A 21,768-nucleotide genomic window follows, 5' to 3' on the forward strand; every position below is an offset into this window, starting at 1 on the left:
GGGGTGTACAAAGAAAACCGACAAACCGCACCAAATCGATAATCCGAAATCAAACCGGGAAAAAAATCGACTGTGGTTTGGTTTGATTTGGTTTAGTATTGGGAAAAAAACACGACCATAATTGATTTGGTTTGGTTTTAACTAAAAAAGTCAAACCGAACCAAACCAACCCGACATCACATGTATAGAAGTTTTAAATATATTTAATACATAAAAATAGTTATTGTTGTGTAGTTTATAAATATTTCTTAAATATTTTCATAATTTTATCTTTTAACGTATTATTTTAAACTTTCACTTATATTTCTTGAATGCTACAATAAGTTTTATAGTCAATATTAATGCTAATAAAAGACATTCAATTAAATTGTACTAGGAATGACAATAGTGTTGGATATCTATTTTTTTAGTTTTTCTATGGTTTAGATAAAATGCACAACTTATTTTTTATAATGTTTAGTCAGGTAAAAATAGTACTTGTTACTCTTATATATTTTAGCAACTTAGTCCGGCCGGTCGTTTCATGAGTTACCATTCCATTTTCCCCATTTCTGCTTCTTTATGTCTTGTTCAACTGTATTATGTTGTATCGTGTTGGCTAGTTTGGGTTCAGAATGGTTTTGTAGAGAAATGAGACACTTAGTCTCTTTTGAGTAAGCTTGAGTTGGAATCGGACGTTGATTTATGTGAAAAAGGTCTCGGATGTGAATTTCGATGGTTCGGATAGCTTCGTTAGGTGATTTGGGATTTAGGAGCATGATCGGAATGTGTTTTGGAGGTTCCGAGGTAGATTTAGGCTTGAATTGGCAAAATTAGATTTTTGGTGTTTTTCGGTTGGTAGTGGAAATTTTGATATAGGGGTTGGAATGGAATTCCGAAAATTGGAGTAGGTCCGTTGTGTCATTTGTGACGTGTGTACAAAATTTCAATTCATTCGGACGAGGTTTGGTAGACTTTTTGATCGAAAGCGGAATTTGGAAGTTTTGGAATTCTTAGGCTTGAATCCGAGGGTGATTTGATGTTTTGATGTTGTTTTGAGCGTTACGAAGGTTGGAACAAGTTTGAATGATGTTATGGGATGTGTTGGCATGTTTGGTTGAGGTCCCGAGGGCTTGGGGTGAGTTTCGGGAGGTTAACGGACCAAATCCTTATTTTGGAGAGTTGCAGATTTCTGGTATTTGTTGCAAAAAAAGTGTTCTTCGCGTTCGCGATAGGGGCTCGCGTTTGCAAAGGTAAAACGCGAACGCGAGGAGATGGACGTGTTTGCGAAGAGGTAAGTGGAGCAGCTGGGTCCCCCTGGTAGTTGTTCATCGCGTTCGCGTAGGTGATGTTGCATTCACGAAGGCTTGGACGGTTGAGGGTTCGCGTTCGCGTGAAGGATATCGCATTCGCGAAAGAGGAATATTTGGTTAGTGAACTTTTGTGCTTCACGAACGCAAGGCTTTGACCGCGTTCGCGAAGAAGGAATTATGGCCTGGGCAGAATGTTTAAATAGTTGCCTTCGCGATTTTTGGTCTATTTCCACAATTGTTGAGCGGTTTTGGAGATTTTTGAGAGGGATTGAAGAGGGAATCGAAGGGAAACACTTGGAGGTAAGATTTTTGAGCTCAATACTCGATTCTATGGTGATTTATACCTAATTAGACATGAAATTAGTGGGATTTAAAGCCTAAAATTTGGGGATTAAGGCTTGAAATTAGAGACTTTAATTTGAGGATTTGAGGGGTCGTTTGTGGTCGGATTTTGATGTATTTGGTATTTATGAACTCGTGAGAGTGTAAGGATTCTAGTTTTGTAATTCTTATAGGAATCCGAGATGTGGGCCCGGGGGTCGGGTTTGGCCAATTTCGGGATTCTTGATGTAATTTGATTGTTTTCGCATAGGCTTCATTTCCTTAGCATATATTGATGTTATAATTAAGATTTTGGATGGACTCGACGCGAGTTGAGGCCGAGTCGAGAGGCAAGGGCATCGCGGAGTAATATTTCATCCGGTTTGAAGTAAGTAACGATTGTAAATCTAGACCTGAGCGTATGAAACCCTGAAAATTTCGAAATGTTTTGATAAATGGGGTGACGCACATGCTAGGTGACGGGCGTGTGGGCGTGTACCTTTAGGGATTGTGACTTGGTTTGTCCTGTGGTGACTGTATAATTGCATATCTTGATATATTGTATATGATATCCATGTGTTTTAGAAATTGGTTTGTTAACTTGGGTTGAATGCGATGTTTGGGGCCTTGTGCCGACCTGTTTAGACCCTTAGGGGATATTTTTACTATTTTCCTCACTCTATTTGATATGAAAGCATATCCTTAGTCATGTTTTACCTGTTTATTGTTTAAACCGGTTTCATCACTCTACTTCTTAAAATATGAAAACTATCTGGGCTGAGTTTCTCTGATTTTCACTGATATGCCCGAGTGGCCGTGAGGTTAATGACTGAGAGAGATTGAGGACTTAATGGTGAGGAGTATATATATATATTTATTATGGATTGGGTTGCACGCTGCAGCGATATTATATATATATATATTATGGCTCGGGCTGCACGCCGCAGCGATATGTATTGGATCGGGCTGCGCGCCACAGCGATATGACGCTTGGGCTGTAGGAGCCCCTCCGGAGTCTGTACACCCCCAGTGAGCGTAGTCGACTATATATTATGGATCGGGCTGCACGTCGCAACGGATATTATTATTATTATGATATATTTATTAAGCCGGAGTGCTGAGTGTGAGTACCGATTGATGAGATCTGAGTCATGAGTGACTGAGAAGCTTGCCCGAGAGGTTATACTTATGAGTGATACCTTGCCCGAGGGGCTTGTTTATGATATTTTGTTGCTTTCACTCTTCTTTTATACTGAGCCCCTACTGAGAAATGTTGAATAAATATTTTCAAAGGATGTTTAATTGAAACTGAAGTTTTACGAAATAACTGGCTATTGAACTGTAGATTTTGACTTGATATTTCTGTTGAGATTTCTTATATGATTTTAAATGTTCGTCACTGCACTCAGATTAATTTAGTTACTTAATGAGTTGGCTTACTCACGTTACTCCCTGTACCTTGTGTGCAGATCCAGGTGCCCAAGCATCAGAGTGAGAGCTTCCATCACTCTCAGAGTCTTATCCGGAGATCGCAAGGTAGCTGCACGGCGTTCGCAGCCCTTCCTTCCTCCTCCCTATCTTATCACGTTGTGTTTCAGACTTATTATGTATTATTTAGACAATGTTGGGTTGTACCTATAGGCTCATGACTAGTGGCACCAGATTCGGGCTGTGTTAGTGTACTTTCGTATTGGTTTCCCGCATATTTCTGTTGATATGTATATATATATATATATATATATAAGACTTAATATGTCTTAGAAAAATGAATTTATAAAAGGAATTTGATGTGATAAATGCTGGACTAGCTTGCCTAGTACTGTGATAGGCGCAATCACGACCGAGGTATTTGGGGTCGTGACACTTAGTAATTTTAGATTATGTTTATTTTTATTATGGCATATTAATAATATTTATTTTATGCAATTTAATTATTATCTTTAATGTTGAATATCTTAGTAAAATATCATAGCTCATTTCATATTTTATGTTATTTTCTTGAAAAACACCTTATATAATTATGTTTTATTAGGATCAAAGAAATATTTGGAGCACAAATTCTATATTTTGTGCTGTGAAGACTTTATGAAGAAAAAAACCCTGAAATAACCCGAAAAAACTAAGAAAAATCGAGATTAAAAACCCGACTTTTATTGGTTTGGTCTTTAGATTTAGTAACCCGACACAATTAGTTTGATTTGGCAAGTGAAAAACCTAAACCACCTCGACCTATGTACACCCCTATTTGAAATTATATACCATATATTCTATTAAATACACTGAAGCAAATAAAACAGTATATTAAATAATCCAGAAATTATCAGCCCCATTATCATAATTCCAGTTAAATTGCTTTATTTTATTAACAATTAAAGCTTTTTCACCATATCAGGTTGCTGTGGTGTAGTGGTTATCACGTTAGTCTTACACACTAAAGGTCCCCAGTTCGATCCTGGGCAGCAACATTCAGTGTCTCTGTTTTTGTGTCACTTTGATTTTTGCTCGCCATTCTTATATTTTTGTCCCCTACTAATAGGCTTCTTCGATACATTATTTCCTTAAAAAATCACCATAGCCATTTTTCTATCAAGTTCAATTCAACTAAAATTGTAATAGGCAATTGTTCCCTTCCAAGTCCTGCACAGGCGCTTTTATTGTTCATTTAGTCATTGTATCAAAATGAGGACCCAAAACGTCTGGGGCAAAATACAAAAAATTTCGGTCGCTTGAAACTATTATATTCGCTAATCGAAAAATGTATAAAATATATATAATTTTTGTTATAATAAACATATATACAAAAATATATATTTTCCGACTATTATTTTTGAAAAAGGTTAAAAATATACTTTTCTCAAATATCTTCAAATACTTGGCTTCAGCCTGCTCTTATCATCCATTAAGCATATTTGCTACAATAAAACCTCAGCCTTTAGCTTTCAAACACTAGAATAAAAACTAAAATTAGCTACGAACTTTGTTGCCAATTTGTCGCTAAATCGCTCGTACAACAACAATATTTCTTGATAATATATCGCTAATCCGTTACTAAATCTATTTAGCGACAGATTTTTCTCTTTAGCTACAGAATGTATCGGTCACTAATTTCTGTTTTTCTAGTAGTGAAATCTTGGCCATCATAACATGAACCAAAATTTGGCAGTTATATAGAAGCAAAGCTGGGCATTCCCTTGAACTATAAGAACAAAAAATTTAGTTCTTTTTGCCATTTATTATGTAAATTGTAATAGAAACACATTTGTGTCAGGTTCTTAATCTACTATCACAAGATTATGCGAGATCGAAGAACTTGTTAATTATATCGTATAAACAAGGTTAGTGGCGGAGCCACTCTTGTTCAAGATAGGTAAACAAAAAATTATATCTATGTTGAATTCCTTAGCTTCTTCGTATATTAGCTGCTTTATCTTTTGACTTCCTTTAATAAAAATTCTGACTTCGCCAGTGTACAAGGCTAGTTGCAAACCCTAGGAAATATTGTATATGCCGAGCTGGCCCTTATGAGATCAACTCATTTTGCATCATGTTGTCTATTTGGAATTAAACATATATCTTAATTGAGCTGGATACTTACTTTCTGAAAATTTAAATTCGCTTTTTTAATGTTGTTTTTGACAATTTTGAGTTTTGCATGTAACATGAAACTGAAGTTGACCATGAAATGTTGGAGTATCTTGAAGTTTCAGCATGAGAAATGATGAAATGAGTGATTTTGGTGAATCAGGATGGGATCATTATTCTAGCTATGTCTGTGAAGTTTATATTATATCATGCTTCAGTCATCATACATATTCCCCATCTTTTATTATTCAGTGCTTCAGTAATCCCTTTGTTTTAATTTATATGAGGTAGTTTGACTAAACATAAAATTTAAGATAAAGATAAAACAGTTGGACTTGGCCTAAAATTTAACAAAAAAGAGAATTTTTTTGAAACTTGTAGTCTTAAATATGTCATAATATTTGTATGGCTACAAAACACTTGAAACTAGTGATCTTAAACATTTCGTATTAGTTGTGTGAATATTAAAACTTCTGATAAGTAAAATTAAAAATTTAAGTAAAATTATTTTTAAATACAAAAATATATTACTATTTGTAAAACGAACTAATAATAAAAGTGCCACGTAAATTGAAACAGAAGTTTTGCTCTTTTTATTTATTGGTTTTGACTTCAGCTTTTTGGTAAGCATGATGTTGTCTTGACTTTTAAATTTCATTGTTTTGATTTTTAAGCTTCTTATAAAGTATGTCCAATGTTAGAAAAGGGCATCCTAGTGCATAAAGTATCTTACGTTTATACAAGATCCAAAGAAAGACCGCAACTCAAGGGGGTGCGATATAAGTATCGTATTCTGACACAAGCATCAGTTATTGATTCCATGGCTCGAAGCTGAAACCTATATATCACTCGAAGACAACTTTATCCTTCCCCTCGTACATGTTATTATTCATGTACAGTTAAACTAATTAATGTTATATATAAGCAATAGTTCTGAGTTAAAAGCATATTATTGTTCATTATGTGTTTGACATACATTTTGTTTAATTAAAAAAAAACACTTCCAGGGAAATTTTATATCACTGAACAGCAAATATGTATATTACATAGTAGGGAATGTCACCACATCTCCCGTTCAAATTGAGATTGGAAACCCCCCCCCCCCCTTCATATGTCAAAGTTAGAGAAATCTAACACTACAATATTTGGAAAATTCCTCACAATTGTCAAGTTACGCTTTCGGAAAAACTACTTTATATTTACGCGTACTATATCACTAACTAACCATATTCCAGTGTGATAGAAACTAAGAGTCTAACAAATTATATAGAGAATCTGGTCCTCTATTAGTTCTCACGGTACACGTACACACAATAATAAGTAAATGACACAATAGAGTTTTACGTGGAAAACTCCCAGCTCACGGGATTAAAAACTTCGACCTACACTTGTAGGATTTGAACTTCACTAGCGGAACAACTTCAGATTACAACTTATTGTAACCTAGGAATTAAACTCTTAATCCTTCACTCACTTGTAATAAATCTATTACAAGCCTTTTTGTAATAACTATCTAACAAGGCCTCTTTGTAATAACTATATTACAAAGCTCACAACTCGACTAACTCTAGTCAAGACATAAACATAAGGTTTATGGTTTTACAAAAGTTTCCTCCACAAATACTTCTAGCTCCGAATTAGCCTTCCCTGGTTGTAATTTATCAAAGACTGATGCAGTTAATTAATTACCTAATGGTTTGCCTAGGTGAAACCTATAGGCATGATATCTAACAATGCTTACTCCGATTTTAAAGAAGGCTTACTGATTGTAGAAAACACATAAGTTCTGCAGATGTTAAACGATATTACTACTGATTTTAGACTTGTAGATGAAATAAACGAATCAGATACTTCCTATTTGTTGTAGACCACAAACAGGATATACTCTATGAAGGAGAGGATTTTCTTTGCAAAAATTGTGGCCGTTTTGGTCACACACTAAGACAATGCACCTACATCAAAATGCAAAGCTTGGATCCTTATCATGCAGGACAAAAACATCAACAAGTAGCTACACAAGATGCATGTGACTCTGAATGGAAAACTGTCTCCTTCAATAAGAAGAAGAATCAAGGCAAAAAAACTCTAAACCAAATGCCCACCATCCATGCAAAAGACAACCAAGGTCCAGGTATTCCGGTTAATTTATTCAATGCAAAAATAGGTAAGTTCTTGTTTACTCAAACACTCCAATATAAAACAAAAAATAATCCTTCTAATAATTAAATTCTTCCGGTCATTACCCATCCAGAATCGATTATTGATCAAACTACCTCTCACATGAAAAATCACCTTTTAGAAGAGAGACAAATGGTTTGACACAAACCACTATGGATAATATCAATTTTATTAGTAAAAATAATTTTAATCAATTAAATAATGAATTGGATCTTGACACACAAGATACTTGCATGCAAGACTCCACCGTGGCACCTTATATTGCCAACTCCTTAGTGAAAACCAATGCCATGCAAAATGACTCTAGTATGAACGAATCTACCCCTACCACTAATCCTACCCCTACTGCCCCAAACCCCCTCATTAAACCGAAATCTCTCCAAAATCTTTCATTATCTAAAGAATCTACCCAAAATCCCTCCTTAAGATATGACAAGATCTCCCCCTCCATGCATGTTGGCCAATGGCAAAGACCATAGAAGAAAGTAGCCAAATGGACATTCCCATTGGTAATCCAAATAAAACCTTTAAGTGTTCTATAAAATATGACCTAGGGAAATCAAAAGCCATAGACAAAAACGAATCAATCATCACCTCCCCACCCAATCGGCTAACCTCTCCTCCTACTCAAAATCCCACGACAACTTCCAGTGCAATAAATTCAAATTGTTTTAACCAAAATGCCAAGAGTTCCTTCAACCCTAAGAAGAAGAACTCGACTAATCCAAATCATGAGACAACGACACCCTCTCCAAATGAAAAACATTCCCCCCTCCATCCCCACGAACAACCCTAAATTATTTACGATCAACCTCCCCAAGCACAAGATTATCAACCCACGAGTTGGATGGAGTTAGGGCTCATGGGCCATGCACTCTCGTTCACAATGCCGATCAACGGCCAAGAAGTCATTGTGATCTTGCACAATACTCAATATCTAGCTCAACTTATCATGGAGGGAATGAGATTGGCAATGAACAATTATCTCAACCAAGTATGGCTCAACAATGTCATTCATCTCATGGCTCCATCATTGAACCCTCAAATGGCCCAAACAATGAGAGAACAATGGAATATGCCTCCTTAATTCAACCCCATGCACCCTCTAAATGTACCACTAGATCTACTCCTTTATCCTTTGACTCTCAACTCAATGCATCACAGACTGACGAGTCTAAGACAAGTTAGAAGAGCTAATAGAACTTGGCTTACTTCTTACTGAATGCCGTACTTAACTGAGAGTTCTCCCGGTCCCGAGAGAACCCGGGATGTTAGCGATTAGTCAGTCCGGGTCCAGCTAGTCTTGCACTTCACTTTAAGACCGGTCCTTCAAACAAAGGCTTAGTAAGCACAGATTCCCTAGAAAGAAAGATTTCCTCTCTTACCCAGAATTCGAATGCTTAGCTAAGACTGAATTTTTCACCTTCTCGTTCATTACATTAGGTTAGGAGATCTAACCAAGCACGCGAAATGCGACATTGACTCAAGAAAGTCAATAAAAGAAAAAGCCAAACCTTAGAGTTCGCTGCCGGTACAGTGCCTATTCCTTATGAGTTCTAGGCGTCTTCTAGGCTTTCACCCTCTGCCAGTCAGCTATCGAGATTGAGATGCCTGCCTCAAAACCAGTCATCCGAGTGGGGCCCTGCGACATGTGCCATATTTAGGTTGCTTGCTTCCTTACACTAAGACCACTATCAGGCTTAGAGCCAAGGGGCCACTGCTTGCACGGACATAGGGGCATACGAACATAGGGGTAGAGTAGAGGTTTTTCCAACGCAGGACGGAATGGACTAGATGGACAGCTAGCACTGCCCCCTCACTTCCCACTTCCAAGAGAGGACCGAATCGAGGACTCGAAGACTTAGACAGAAACCCCTTTATATCGCTCCTGCAACAGAAAGACTCAATCAACAGCCGTATAATCAAGCAAAAAACAAAGAGAAAGATTCGAGGGAGGAAGATGCTCTCCCTTACGGTCGAGTTACTTTGTTCCTTCCTCTCGCTTCGCTCGAGCATCTTCAAACCTCACTCCGGCGAATGGGTACCTAGGATTCTCTTGCCAATGTATACAAATATAAAGACCTGGCGAACTATCTTTCCAAAGCCCCTTTCTTGCTGCAAGTATAATGATTAGACGAAGAAGAGGCCGTCAGACCAGAAAGAAAGCTACCCTTTTCAGCTAGATTGAGATTTAGGTAATGGGCCGTCAGACAGAGACTGAGCGCAGACGCACCCGAGGAGTTTGATTTCTACGCTTCTTCTTCCTTTCTGAAGGGCACTTTCTTTCTCTTGAAAGATTTGATGCGCCACACGACTTACCCAATAGCTTTTCGATTGTTGGCGCCGACTTCCCCTTTCAAAGTAAGATAGTTTCGAACAACATATATGATATTGTAACTTTACTCTTTTCATCCAACTCGAAATATCGTAAGAGAAGCACTTTTACGCCCAAAAAGTCCCATGTCTTTCCGGACCAACCACCGGCGATTTCCGACAAGTCTGGCAGTCAGGTGGTATGGTTATGATGTGGAGGGATGATATAATCAACGTCCAAAATGTTATTAGAAGAGGTCAGGAGATCCATGCAACCATAGAGGTACATTCTTTACGTAAACCTTGGCTTTTTACTTCGATTTATGCTAGTACCAATATTCATTATAGAAATATGATGTGGGATAACCTCAAAAATATTAGTAATACTTATAAAGGACCTTGGCTAGTAGGTGGTGATTTTAATGACATTTTAACCGCTAGTGAGAAATTTGAAGTCAAACCAATCAAAGATAGTAGAGCTAAATATATTTGGTCTAAAATTAATAATTGTAACCTAGTTGATCTAGGCTTCAAGGGAATCAAATACACCTGGACCGATAATAGACATAACAATAAGAGTCTTATTTTAGAAAGACTTGATAAGGTTTTTGGAAATGAAGAATAGATTGAACTTTTTCCTAAAAGCTCTATTATCCATCTACCTAGAATCCACTCTGATCACAATCCTATCCTAGTTGAATTAATTCCTAGAAATAGAACTCCTCATAAGGTCCCTTTTAGGTTAGAAACCTTTTGGTGTAAACATCCAGAGTTTCAATCTGTTGTTATAAACTCCTGGAATAATAGTGACTACTTTAAGGCTAGCTCTAACTTTATAGATAATGTTAAACCTTGGAAGGACAACAAATTTGGCAATATCATGGGAAGGAAGAGAAAACTCTTAGCTAGACTCCAAGGCATCCAGTCTTCTAACAGCTACGCTACCAGCTCTTTCCTAAAAAAATTAGAATTATATCTTCAACATGAGTTCAATGATATTCTAAAGATAGAAGAAGACTACTGGAAACTTAGATCCAGGATAATGTGGCTTAATGATGGTGACACCAATACTAAATTCTTCCATATCTCTGCCACCAATAGAAAAAGAAGAAACAAAATTACTTTCTTCAAAGATAGTGCTGGTAACTGGATAAATGAGCATAGTCTTATTCTGTCCCATGTCCAAAACTACTTTACCTCTGCATTTACCTCTTCTCATACTCACTCTTCCTGGACTAACCCCCTAAATACTCAATCCAGATGTAAAAAAATTAACCTAGATCATCTAGATACCCCCTCCTGGATAATGAGATTAAAAGTGCAGTCTTATTTTTCAAACCATTCAAGTCTCCCGGACCATATGGTTTGCACCCCTTATTCTTCCAAAAATATTGGTTCCATATATGGGATTCTGTCAAGAAGCTCTGCCATAACATCTTTAACAACCAAAAAATACCTCCAGAAATTAACAAAACTTTTCTATGCCTCATTCCTAAATTCTATAATGTTAATAATATCAAAAACTTCAGACCTATTGGCTTATGAAACACTATCTATAAAATAATTACCAAGATTCTAGCCAATCGTATCAAACCTTTCCTTGATCAACTCATCAGTCCATATCAGGCTAGCTTTATGAAAAACAGAAGAGCCTATGACAATGCTATCATCATCAAGGAAATGATTTCTAAGTTCAATAAACTGAAAGGTAAGCAAGGCCATATGATTCTGAAAATTGACTTGGAAAAGGATTTTGATCGTCTTGAATGGTCTTTCATTCGTCACACCTTAGATTTCTTTAATTTACCTCCAAAATTCTCTAAACTAATGCTAAATTGCATCTCTACCAGTAAAATAACAATCTTAGTCAATGGAGCTATTACAAACTATTTTCAACCAAGTAGAGGTATTAGACAAGGTGACCCCATCTCCCCCTACATCTTTATCCTCTGCCTAGAAATGCTTACCATATATATAGAATACCAAGTGGACATCAAAAATTAGGACCCCATTTTCCTAGGTTATAAATGTCCAAAAATCTCCCACTTATTATTTGCTGACGACCTTTCTCTGTTGGCTAGATCTAATGCTAAATCTTGTTAGGCCATAAAAATGGGCTTGACCAATTTTGCTGTCTATCTGGTCAAAACATCAACATTACTAAATCGAAGATTCTGTTTTCAAAAAATTATAACCACTCAATCATCACTAACATTACCACTTCTCTAGGTATTAAGAAGAGTAACAACTTTGGCACATACCTTGGTTTCCCATATCCTCCACCACAGCCCAAAACCTAGGGATTACCAATTCCTCAGAGACAAGATGAGAACCAAACTTGCAACCTGGAAAATGAGGTTCTTTAGTTTGGCAGGAAGAACAACCCTTGCGTCATCATGCCTTAATTCCATCCCAAACTATTACATGCAATACACCCTATTCCCTAGGAAACCCCTTAAAGAGATTGATAAAGTCCAAAGGGGCTTCATTTAGGGTAGTACGGTAGAAAAAAGGAAACTTCACTTGGTAAACTGGACCACTATATGCCAACCCAAAAAATATGGTAGATTGGGGATCCATAATGCTCTCAATAAAAAACTTTGTACTCTGGCTAGCTTAAGCCTGAGACTCCTTACAAATGCTCTAATTCCTTGGGCAAAGCTTATCATCTCGTACTATTGCAATAGCTCCTCTACGAATAGATCTTCCTTCCTTTGGAAAAGTATTTGCAGATGATGGGACATCTGCTCCAAAGGCATCACATGGTCCCCTCACATCCATTCCAATCTTAATATATGGGAGGCCAATTGGATACCAAATATTGGTAACCTAAGGAACCTAGTTACAGGCTCTCCTTCAGCCAAAGATTTCACTACCAAAATTAGAGATATCTTTGATGGTACCAATTGGAACCTAAACTGTTTAACCTTCTCTCCCTCTCCTGATTTGTTAACTACCGCCTCCAAAACAAAAATCCGCCAAAAAGGCCTTTCCATTGACTTACCTATTTGGTCCCTCACCACTAAAGGAGTTTTTACCACCGTTTCTTGCTATACACTGCTAGAATCTCCGAAGAACTCTAACTCTGACTTTGAATGGATCTGGCATTTGGAGTGCCCCAATAAAATCAAATATTTCCTATGGCAATGTCTTCACAGTCGAATCCCTTGCAGGAAGTACCTTTCACAGATTGGACTAAACATTGATTCTAATTGTCCCATCTGCAAAAACCCTATTGAAGAGTCAATTGAACATATCTTCCTTGACTGTAGAGCTGTCAGTAATCTCTGGAGTGACCTGCAAGGGACCCACCCTATCAACAGAAGTGGGAAGCATTGGCTTCTCCAAATAAGGGACTTCAACATTCCTATAAACCATAACTTTATAAACTGGAATAACTTCTTTCCCTTCATCATCTGGCATATCTGGATTAATAGAAATAGTAATAATATCAACAACACTACAAACCAAATAAGAGGTTCCCAAATCATGCAAAAGGCAGTGGAGTTTAAACTTTTCACGGAAAAATCCTATATTAATCCTCCCAAATCCCTTATAAAAATCAACTGGTTTAAACCCTCTTGGGGGTGGTACAAACTGAATGTGGATGCCAGTTTTCATAGCTATAACAAAAATTGTGGTTTAGGCGGTGTTCTTAGAAATGCAACAGGTAGCTGGGTGGTTGGTTTTGCAAAACTAGCACATGCAAATGGCTCCCTAGCAGCTGAATTAAAAGCACTACGAGAAGTGCTAAGAACAACAAAGGAATGGAATCTCTTCCCCTTTGAGATTGAGACAGACTGCTCAGAGCAATACAAAATGGTAATAAATTATTTAACAAAACTGTTAATGATTGCAGGTCCTTAGAGCACCAGCAGAGGGTTACTCTCGAACACACTTTCAGGTAGGGGAATAGGATTGCCCACCTGCTAGCAAAAGGGGTTCTAGAAAGGGACAACCAAGCTCAGGGATTGGCAGGAAGAAGTAAAGTAGTGAAGTCCACTAAAAAAGTTCTTGTCGTACCACCTTTTGATGTAACAGATTTTGTTGAAAGAGACAAACTTGAATCTACCTGTCACGAAAAACTTCTATGTAATGAAGCTTGTAATAGTATAGCAAGCTTAGGAAACAAATGCATACTCCGAGATGCAAGTCATGTCGACTATGTACTAGATGTTCCTTAGTTATTAATATATCTATTTCCTATTTGCTCAAAAAATAATTTGATCCAAAATAATAGATATTTCACAAAATCAAGAATGTATTTAATTTTTTTCCAAATTTATCACTGACACATTTCTAATTCGATGTACTATAATTGTCATGACCTAAAATTCAACTAGTCGTGATGACACCTAACCCAACCCGCTAGGTAAGCTAGTTAACAACTATCCAATTTAATGAGATTGATTAAGAGAATAAATGATAGGCGAAATGGCCTCGTGGCCACTTAAACTTGTACCCATTTGTAAAGCCGATACATAAACTTACCGTTTTCCCAATTGAACACTCCAACTTGACAGAATGAGTACTAATAAATACATCCAGTAGAGCGTGTATATCAATTGAGCTGACATGTACAACACGTCATATGTTAGATTATTTATTACTTGACATGTGTTATTTGTGGGTCCCATTTTCAAATATTAAATCAACAAAAAAGAAGTCACAAATTAAAAATAGAAAAAAGAAAAGGAGGAAAAAGACTTGACACGTCCTTCTTCTCCGTTCACCCACCTCCCTTTCTTACCTTATTCTTATTCTTTCTTCTCCTTTCTCTTTTTCCTTACTGTTCTTTCTCTCTTATTCTGAATCAATTTCACAACTCCACTATGGTCATGATTAGACTAGGAAAAAATTGAATTTTGAAATTTTAGAAATTCAATAGGAATCCATTATTTTGAAACCATGGAGGCCACTAAATACCATTGCAAATATCTGCCCCTTTTTTGCTACTGTTTTGACAAAGAGATTCGATGATAGGGTTTTCTTCAGACCACCGGTGGTTTAGAGTAGTGAGTACTTTTGACCGTCATAAAACTTAAATGGCTGCCACCTCCACTTCGCTGGCAACCAATCATAACCCCATCTTTTCTAAAACTCCAAAATCGTAAGATATAAGTAAAAATACACAATCTTCATATCTAATTTTGGTCGGAATTAAACTTTCTGATGTTCTCTCTCCTTACTTAAGTTGAAGAGAAGAAAGAGAGCGGAAATGGGTACTGACAGGCTAGGGGTCGTTTTTTTCCTTTTCTTTTTAATTTTTTTCCTATTGATTATAGTATTTTCTTTAATTAGATTATTGCATTCACGCGCATTTTTTGTGTGATTGATACGCATTTTGTCCACATCACCTATGTCACTGCCACATAAGCATAGTCAATGGTCAAAGTGGTTTATTAGTACTTGTTCTGTCAATTTGGAGTGTTCAAATGGAAAAACTGCAAGTTTATGTATCGGTTTTACAAACGGATACAAGTTTAAGTGGCCACGAGGCCATTTCGCCTAAATGATATTACAATTGCTTTTATATAAGAATTTTCCAAGGACTGGTAGTACAAATCATGAGCTTCTAAGATTTAGAGTTTACAAAGTTAGTGTAAAATAAATACATCATCTGTCTGAATTATACATAAACAGATTTTTCATAAGTCTAGAGCTACCATGAACAAGAGGCAGCTATAACTGGAACGCAGGTACGTCTTCAATGCTAGCTCCCACCATACACAGCAACGTCAACATCCAAATCTGTACACAAGGTGCAGAAATATAGTATGAGTATAACCGACCCTATGTACTCAATAAGTAACAAACCTAACTTTAGGTTGAAAGTAGTAACAAGCTGAGACAAGGGTCAGAGTCTAACTCCAATAACCAGTAACAGTTCGTAACAATATAATAAAAATGGTACATCAAGTAACTCAGAGATATGATGCTCAGCTCATTCGTAGTTACGAAAAATAGGCATAACAGTAAATCCCAAGTTTTTCATCGAAAACACCAAAAATAAGAGTAAGTTTGAAAACTGTGATTTTTTCCAAAACTTCCAACAACATGTAAGGTGTTCCATTATCAAGTAGCATGCGAAAGGTACATCTCTATGCCTACATGTCAGTGTATGCATGTTAACTGTAATACAATACAATGATAAAACCATATGCATACTCTCGGTGTATCAATGCACTCAGTCCTCCCAATCACTCAAACATCACAGTCACTCAGTCCTCAAAGTTACTCAATCCTCCCAATCACTCGGCACTCGCACTCAGTAGGTACCCACACTCACTGGGGTATGTACGGACTACAGAGGGGCTCCTTCAGCCTAAGCGCTATAATAAGCTAATCATGACATAATTAATAAAACATGCTAAGTTAATTTGTATTTACCTTAGCAATTAATTAATATGTCTTTCTCTTCATCTATTTCTCTGTTTTTCTCTTCAAGCATGAGTAGCTAGACCCATTAGCTAGGGTTGTGGCTCAACCCTAGTGTGGATAATTGATGAGTGTTGTGATTTAAGGTTAGATTGACTATGGGTGTTTGTTATTTGGGTCAATTTAATGGTTTAATCTCTGAATTAGTGGTTGCAAACACTAGTTTGTGCTAAGTTGACTTGGGTTCTTCTTGAGAAAGAGAGCCTAAGTCTCCGAAATAGATCAACAAGGAATTGGGATGAAATCAAAAAAATTGATAGTCCCAATTAAAGGGTTAAACCTCGAGAGAGTAATACCCGACTTGAACCCCAGTTGCTTGAGAAAATTTTCCTACCCTATTGGTCTTGAAAAAGTTAATTGGGCAAAATCACTCTCTCTACCGAGAAGTGTGTGAGTGGGTAAAATTGTGCAATGATTATAGCATATTCCCCAATCATGTCAATCGTGCCTTAGGTTCAATTACCCGTCAATTGGCCACCTAGGAGGATGCCACTACCCTAGTGCCTTTTAAACTATTAGATACAACTTATAGCAATTTACTCGTAGTTAATCTAGTATTAATTATAATTTGTAGTTTGATAATAGTAGAATATAGAGAAAACCCAAAAATGATTAGAAGTGATATTTGGAACAAATATGCAATTCCAACCTAAATAGATACTCGACTCCATTCCTAGCTCTCTGTGGAAATCGATCCCGACTCACAAATCGGGTAAAAGCTATTGCGACCCTCTCTTCCTACTTTTTAGTAGTGTGGAGTAGGCTGCGATCACTTTTTGACCAATTATAATTTGTAGTTTGATAATAGTAGAATATAAAGAAAACCCAAAAATGATTAGAAGTGATATTTGGAACAAATATGCAATTCCAACCTAAATAGATACTCGACCCCATTCCTAGCTCTCTGTGGAAATTGATCCCGACCCACAAATTGTGTAAAAGCTATTGCGACCCTCTCTTCCTAATTTATAGTAGTGTGGAGTAGGTTGCGATCACTTTTTGGCGCCGTTGCCGGGGAGCTAACGGTTTTGGCTATCTATTTAGTTAATTTTGTGTATTATTCTTCTTTGTTACTTACTTGTTTGTGTCATTACTCAGGTACCAACATGGCTTTAAACAACGGTAATGACCCTCTTGGAAACGTGATAGAGGGGGATGAGGTAGATGATCTTGAGCAAGATGAGGTGCCTCTTGCACCTCAAGGACAACGTAGAGGCCGCAATGTCAATGCGAATCCAAATGACAATATTCCAGACCCTCCTCTACCACCTCCAAGAGTGTCTCCCAGAGTACTTCCAAACCAGGGTTATGTAAGTGCTATTGTCCCACCCAGAATCCGGGCGGGCAACTTTCAGATAACCAATATGATGTTGACCTTACTTGAGCAGCGTGGCTACTTCACGGGCGCTGCAAATCAAAATGCCTACAAATATCTCAAGGGGTTCATAGATACATGTTGGGGGAGCAAATAGACGAATGTATCCAAGGATGCGCTGAGATTGAGACTTTTCCTGTTCTCACTTCGGGGGAAGGCATTAGACTGGCTCGAGAGACTCCCCAACCATTCCACCACAACTTGGGATGAGTTGGCGGATAAGTTTATTGCCAAATTCTTCTCTCCTAGTCATATGGCAGCACTTCGAGATGAAATATTAGCCATCAAGCAAGAGCCATCGGAACCTTTGCATGAGATTTGGGAGCGATATAGGACAATGGTGAAGGAGTGCCCAAATAATGATATGACCGAGGCCATGATCCAACAAACCTTCTACTGGGGCATAAATACTACAAATTAATGCATTGTTAACCAATTGGCCGGGGGCAATTTTATGAAGCTTTCTTATGATGAGGCATGTGTTGTACTTTTGAAATAGCGGACACTTCTTCAGCATGGCAGAGTAGAGCAAATGTGCCTCAAGGTGACCCTACGGTTATCCATTTACACAACGAATTACATGATCACAGGCAAGCAGTAGCTGGGCTTACTACTACTATGAACCAATTGGCTAAGGCGCAGTTGCAACAAGTTCAGAATCCTCGCCAAGTGAATGCCATGGAGGGTGTTAGTATGCTTGTCAACAAGAGAAGGCAAAGGAGGCAACAAAATCAAGGGAATTTTGAGCAATATGATGATACATGTGATGGGTTTCAAAATGGTGGTTATGATGATCAAAGTGAAGAGGTACAATATGTCAACAACTATCAAGGCAATAGAGGCAACTCTTCAAACCAACAATGGCGACCCCAAGGAAATTGGGGCAATCAAAAACAAGGTGGTGGTAATTGGAACAACAACAATCACTTTAACAAAGGTACAATATTACTACGGACATGTAATAACATAGTGCAAGAAGCCGGTCCTTCGTTGTGATGTTCTCTATTCTTGAAGCCCTGAAAGTCACTTGCAAGTTTGGCAACACACTTGAGATAAAGCTTGATTAATTCTGGAATGTGCAAGTGCCTTGTTTTCCCATTGCTTCATGTTAATATTACACAAAGAACATTACTTGAATGATGCAATCATGTTTAGTACAAGAGCATTCCCGTAAAGTGACTGTTGCATTGTTTGCAGTGTTGCATGTGTGTAGAGGAATAGTTGCAGTGACTTTATAGCTGCGAGGAGTTGACTGGTACAGTCAGTAAGGGAACAGATGTCCATTTGTCCCCTCTGTTATTTCTTTGACTCTGAGTGTTGGAACATGTCCCAAACTTGAGACTTGTTGATCTTGAACACTTTGAGGATAAGGAACATGTTCCTTATCTGTTCTTATCATTAAGTTTGTTAGATCATTAAAACATAACAGAACACATAACCTATCAATTTTCCCCTTTTTGATGATGGCAAACTTGTAATTGAAATTCCCTATGAGAACCAAAGTACCATTAATATTTCATGTATTCCCTCTGAACCTGTTCCCCCTCAATTAATTTTTCCCCTTTTGGCATCATAAAAAGGTCAGTAACAAGTAATAAGCATAAAGAAGTCTAGCATGCTTAACTCATACCACATGTGTGCACACATACATGACTAAGAATAGAGCAAGGCATGCATAGCAAAAGGACAGGAAATTCATTAATTTGGAAATAAATAGGGAGCAGAATTAGTAGTACAATTTGTTACATAACCATCCAAAATAAAATAACAAAAAAAGTACCAGCAACTAAACACATCAAAACAAAAGAGACCAAAACAGAGGACAGACAACTTGAACTGGAAATTGGGAAGGGAACGATTTTAAGGAGCAATAGAAGGGGGATGAACAGATGAAGAGGCAGGGGTTCTAAGGAGGATATCCATTCGAGCATTTGCTGACGTCTTCTCGTTAAGCAACCTCTCCTTCAGGTCCTCGACCTGTTTTCTGAGATCAGCATTTTCCTTAGTCAGACGGGCAACCTTTATGCCTTATGGACTGCTAGAACCAGGTGCCTCCTAGGCTTGACTAAGCTAATCCACGAGAATAGATTATGTGCCTTCAACTTCCTTATCTCTTTATTGGTAATATTATGTGCTTCAACCAGTTGAGAGATAGTGGAATTGCTGCCGACTCTCCCCTCCTTCCCCCTTTTCTTATCAATACACTCACACCCTTCTAAGGTGGTCTTAGAGAAGGTTTGCTTGCGAGTACCTATTGTGGCCTTTCCCAAATGGATTTTGAATAAGTTAAATACCTTAGTGAGTAGAAACCCGTAAGGCAACCCATGATTATCATCCTTAAAATCTGCCACTTTCTTCATATGCTCTATCATGAGACCTGTCACGACCCAGATTTTCAACCCTCGGGAGTCGTGATGGCGCCTACTCGAGAAAGCTAGGCAAGCCGCATAATACAGAATCCCTAACTCTTTTATTTAGCCTTTTTAACTATTTAAACTAACATGTGAATAACAGTGAAATATTAACGATAAATAGATACAAACGAAAGACTTAATCTGATAAATTAACCATAAACAGTACGATGATGCCAACATACATCTCTACCCAGAATTCGGTGTCACAATATTACGGACTGTTTACGAATTACTACATACAAATATCTGAGAGGAAAGTACAATCTGTCTTGGAAACAAATGAAAACAGAATACATATAAAGGTAGAAGAGAACGCCGGACTTGCGGACGCCTGCAGGACTACCTCGGGATCTCTAACTGGACTGAAGGCAGCCACCCAATGCTACGGTCCAAAAGCTGTAGCTCTGGGATGTGCACATAGTGCAGAGTGTAGTATCAGCACAACCGACCCCATGTGTTGGTAAGTGCCTGGCCTAACCCCGGCGAAGTAGTGACCAGGCTAGAACCAGACTACCAAATAAACCTGTGCAGTTATATAATACGCAGCGGAAAATAAAACAGAAATAAAACAAGTAAAGATGGGATGGAGTACATGTTGTGGTGGGATCAGTACCAACAGTAAATTAGGAGAAAAGCATAAGAACAATTTAGAATTTTACAGCCAAACAATAAGGAACTCGTAACCAATCTATGAATACTTTGTATTATCAATTATTGCGGCGCGCAACCCGATCCCAAAACACAATAACTCTGTTGCGGCGTGCAACCCGATCCATATCATTTATCACTGTTGCGGCGTGCAACCCGATCCAATTATATTATTGTTGCGGCGTGCAACCCGATCTGAATATAGTATTGTTGCGGCGTGCAACCCGATCCAAATATAATATTGTTGCGGCGTTGTGAGCACGTAATTTTTGCCCTATATGAATTACTCTCATAGATTCAAAAAATAAATTTCTCCCATTATTTGAAGTTGTGTAGATTTTTATAGCATTTTTTGTCGACTATCTGCATTTGTTTGTGCACGTTTATTTCATTTAATTCATAAAAAATACAAAAACATGTTGCATTTGCATTTAGGATTTAATTTTACATTTTTCTGGTTAACTGGCAAATTAGTTGTTTTATAAAAATGGAAAAAGCACAAAAAATAACTTATTTTTACACTTTTTAAATTTAGTTTTAAATTTTGGTGGTTTTTCCTTTAATTTGGTTAATTGTGGTAATTATTAATTAAGGTTATTTAATGCAATATGGTAGGATTAATTTGATTTAGGAATTAGTTTAGGTTTTATCTTAGTTTTAATTTGAAAAGAAATTAAAAAAGAGTTGGAAAATAAAAGGAATTAATTTGAAAAAGAAGAAAAGAAAGGGAAGTGAAGAAGGTAGGTTTTTGGGCCATCTTTGATTTGAATCACTCCAGACCAAACGATTTTCCATCAGTACCCATTCAAAACCTAGCCCAGAACCCGTCCCCAACCCGGTCCGTCTCTTTAGGAAACCAAACAACACCGTTTTAACGGCCTTTGATCTGAGCCATTGATTTCTTCTAATCCAACGGACGGGAACTGGGGTGTGTTTAATATTTATATGTCCGAATCCAGACCCCCCCCCCCCATCATCTCTCATCTCTCTCAGTTCACCCCTTTCAGAGACCCCACTCGAACCCTAACGCCGCCGCCCTTCCCACCGCTTCGAGCCCGGCAGCACCACCACCAGACAGCCCCAAAATAACACCCTAGAACCCCCTCACTCCCCTCATTCCAAATCCCCACTCTGGCTTCTTCGAATCTCCCCAGAACTTCTCGAATATTGAATCGAAAGATGAACCATAAAAATTCCAAATCGTGAT

General features: G+C 37.6%; 1 non-coding gene across 1 annotated transcript; it reads left to right on the plus strand.

Moving 5' to 3' along the window:
* The first annotated feature begins 4,005 nt into the window (after window positions 1-4,005).
* Window positions 4,006-4,078, plus strand: TRNAV-UAC (transfer RNA valine (anticodon UAC)). Its single transcript has one exon. It is a non-coding gene; the product is annotated as a tRNA-Val (tRNA).
* The last annotated feature ends 17,690 nt before the right edge of the window (window positions 4,079-21,768 follow it).

Source organism: Nicotiana tabacum, chromosome 1 (assembly GCF_000715075.1).
Source record: "Nicotiana tabacum cultivar K326 chromosome 1, ASM71507v2, whole genome shotgun sequence".
NCBI lineage: Eukaryota > Viridiplantae > Streptophyta > Magnoliopsida > Solanales > Solanaceae > Nicotiana > Nicotiana tabacum.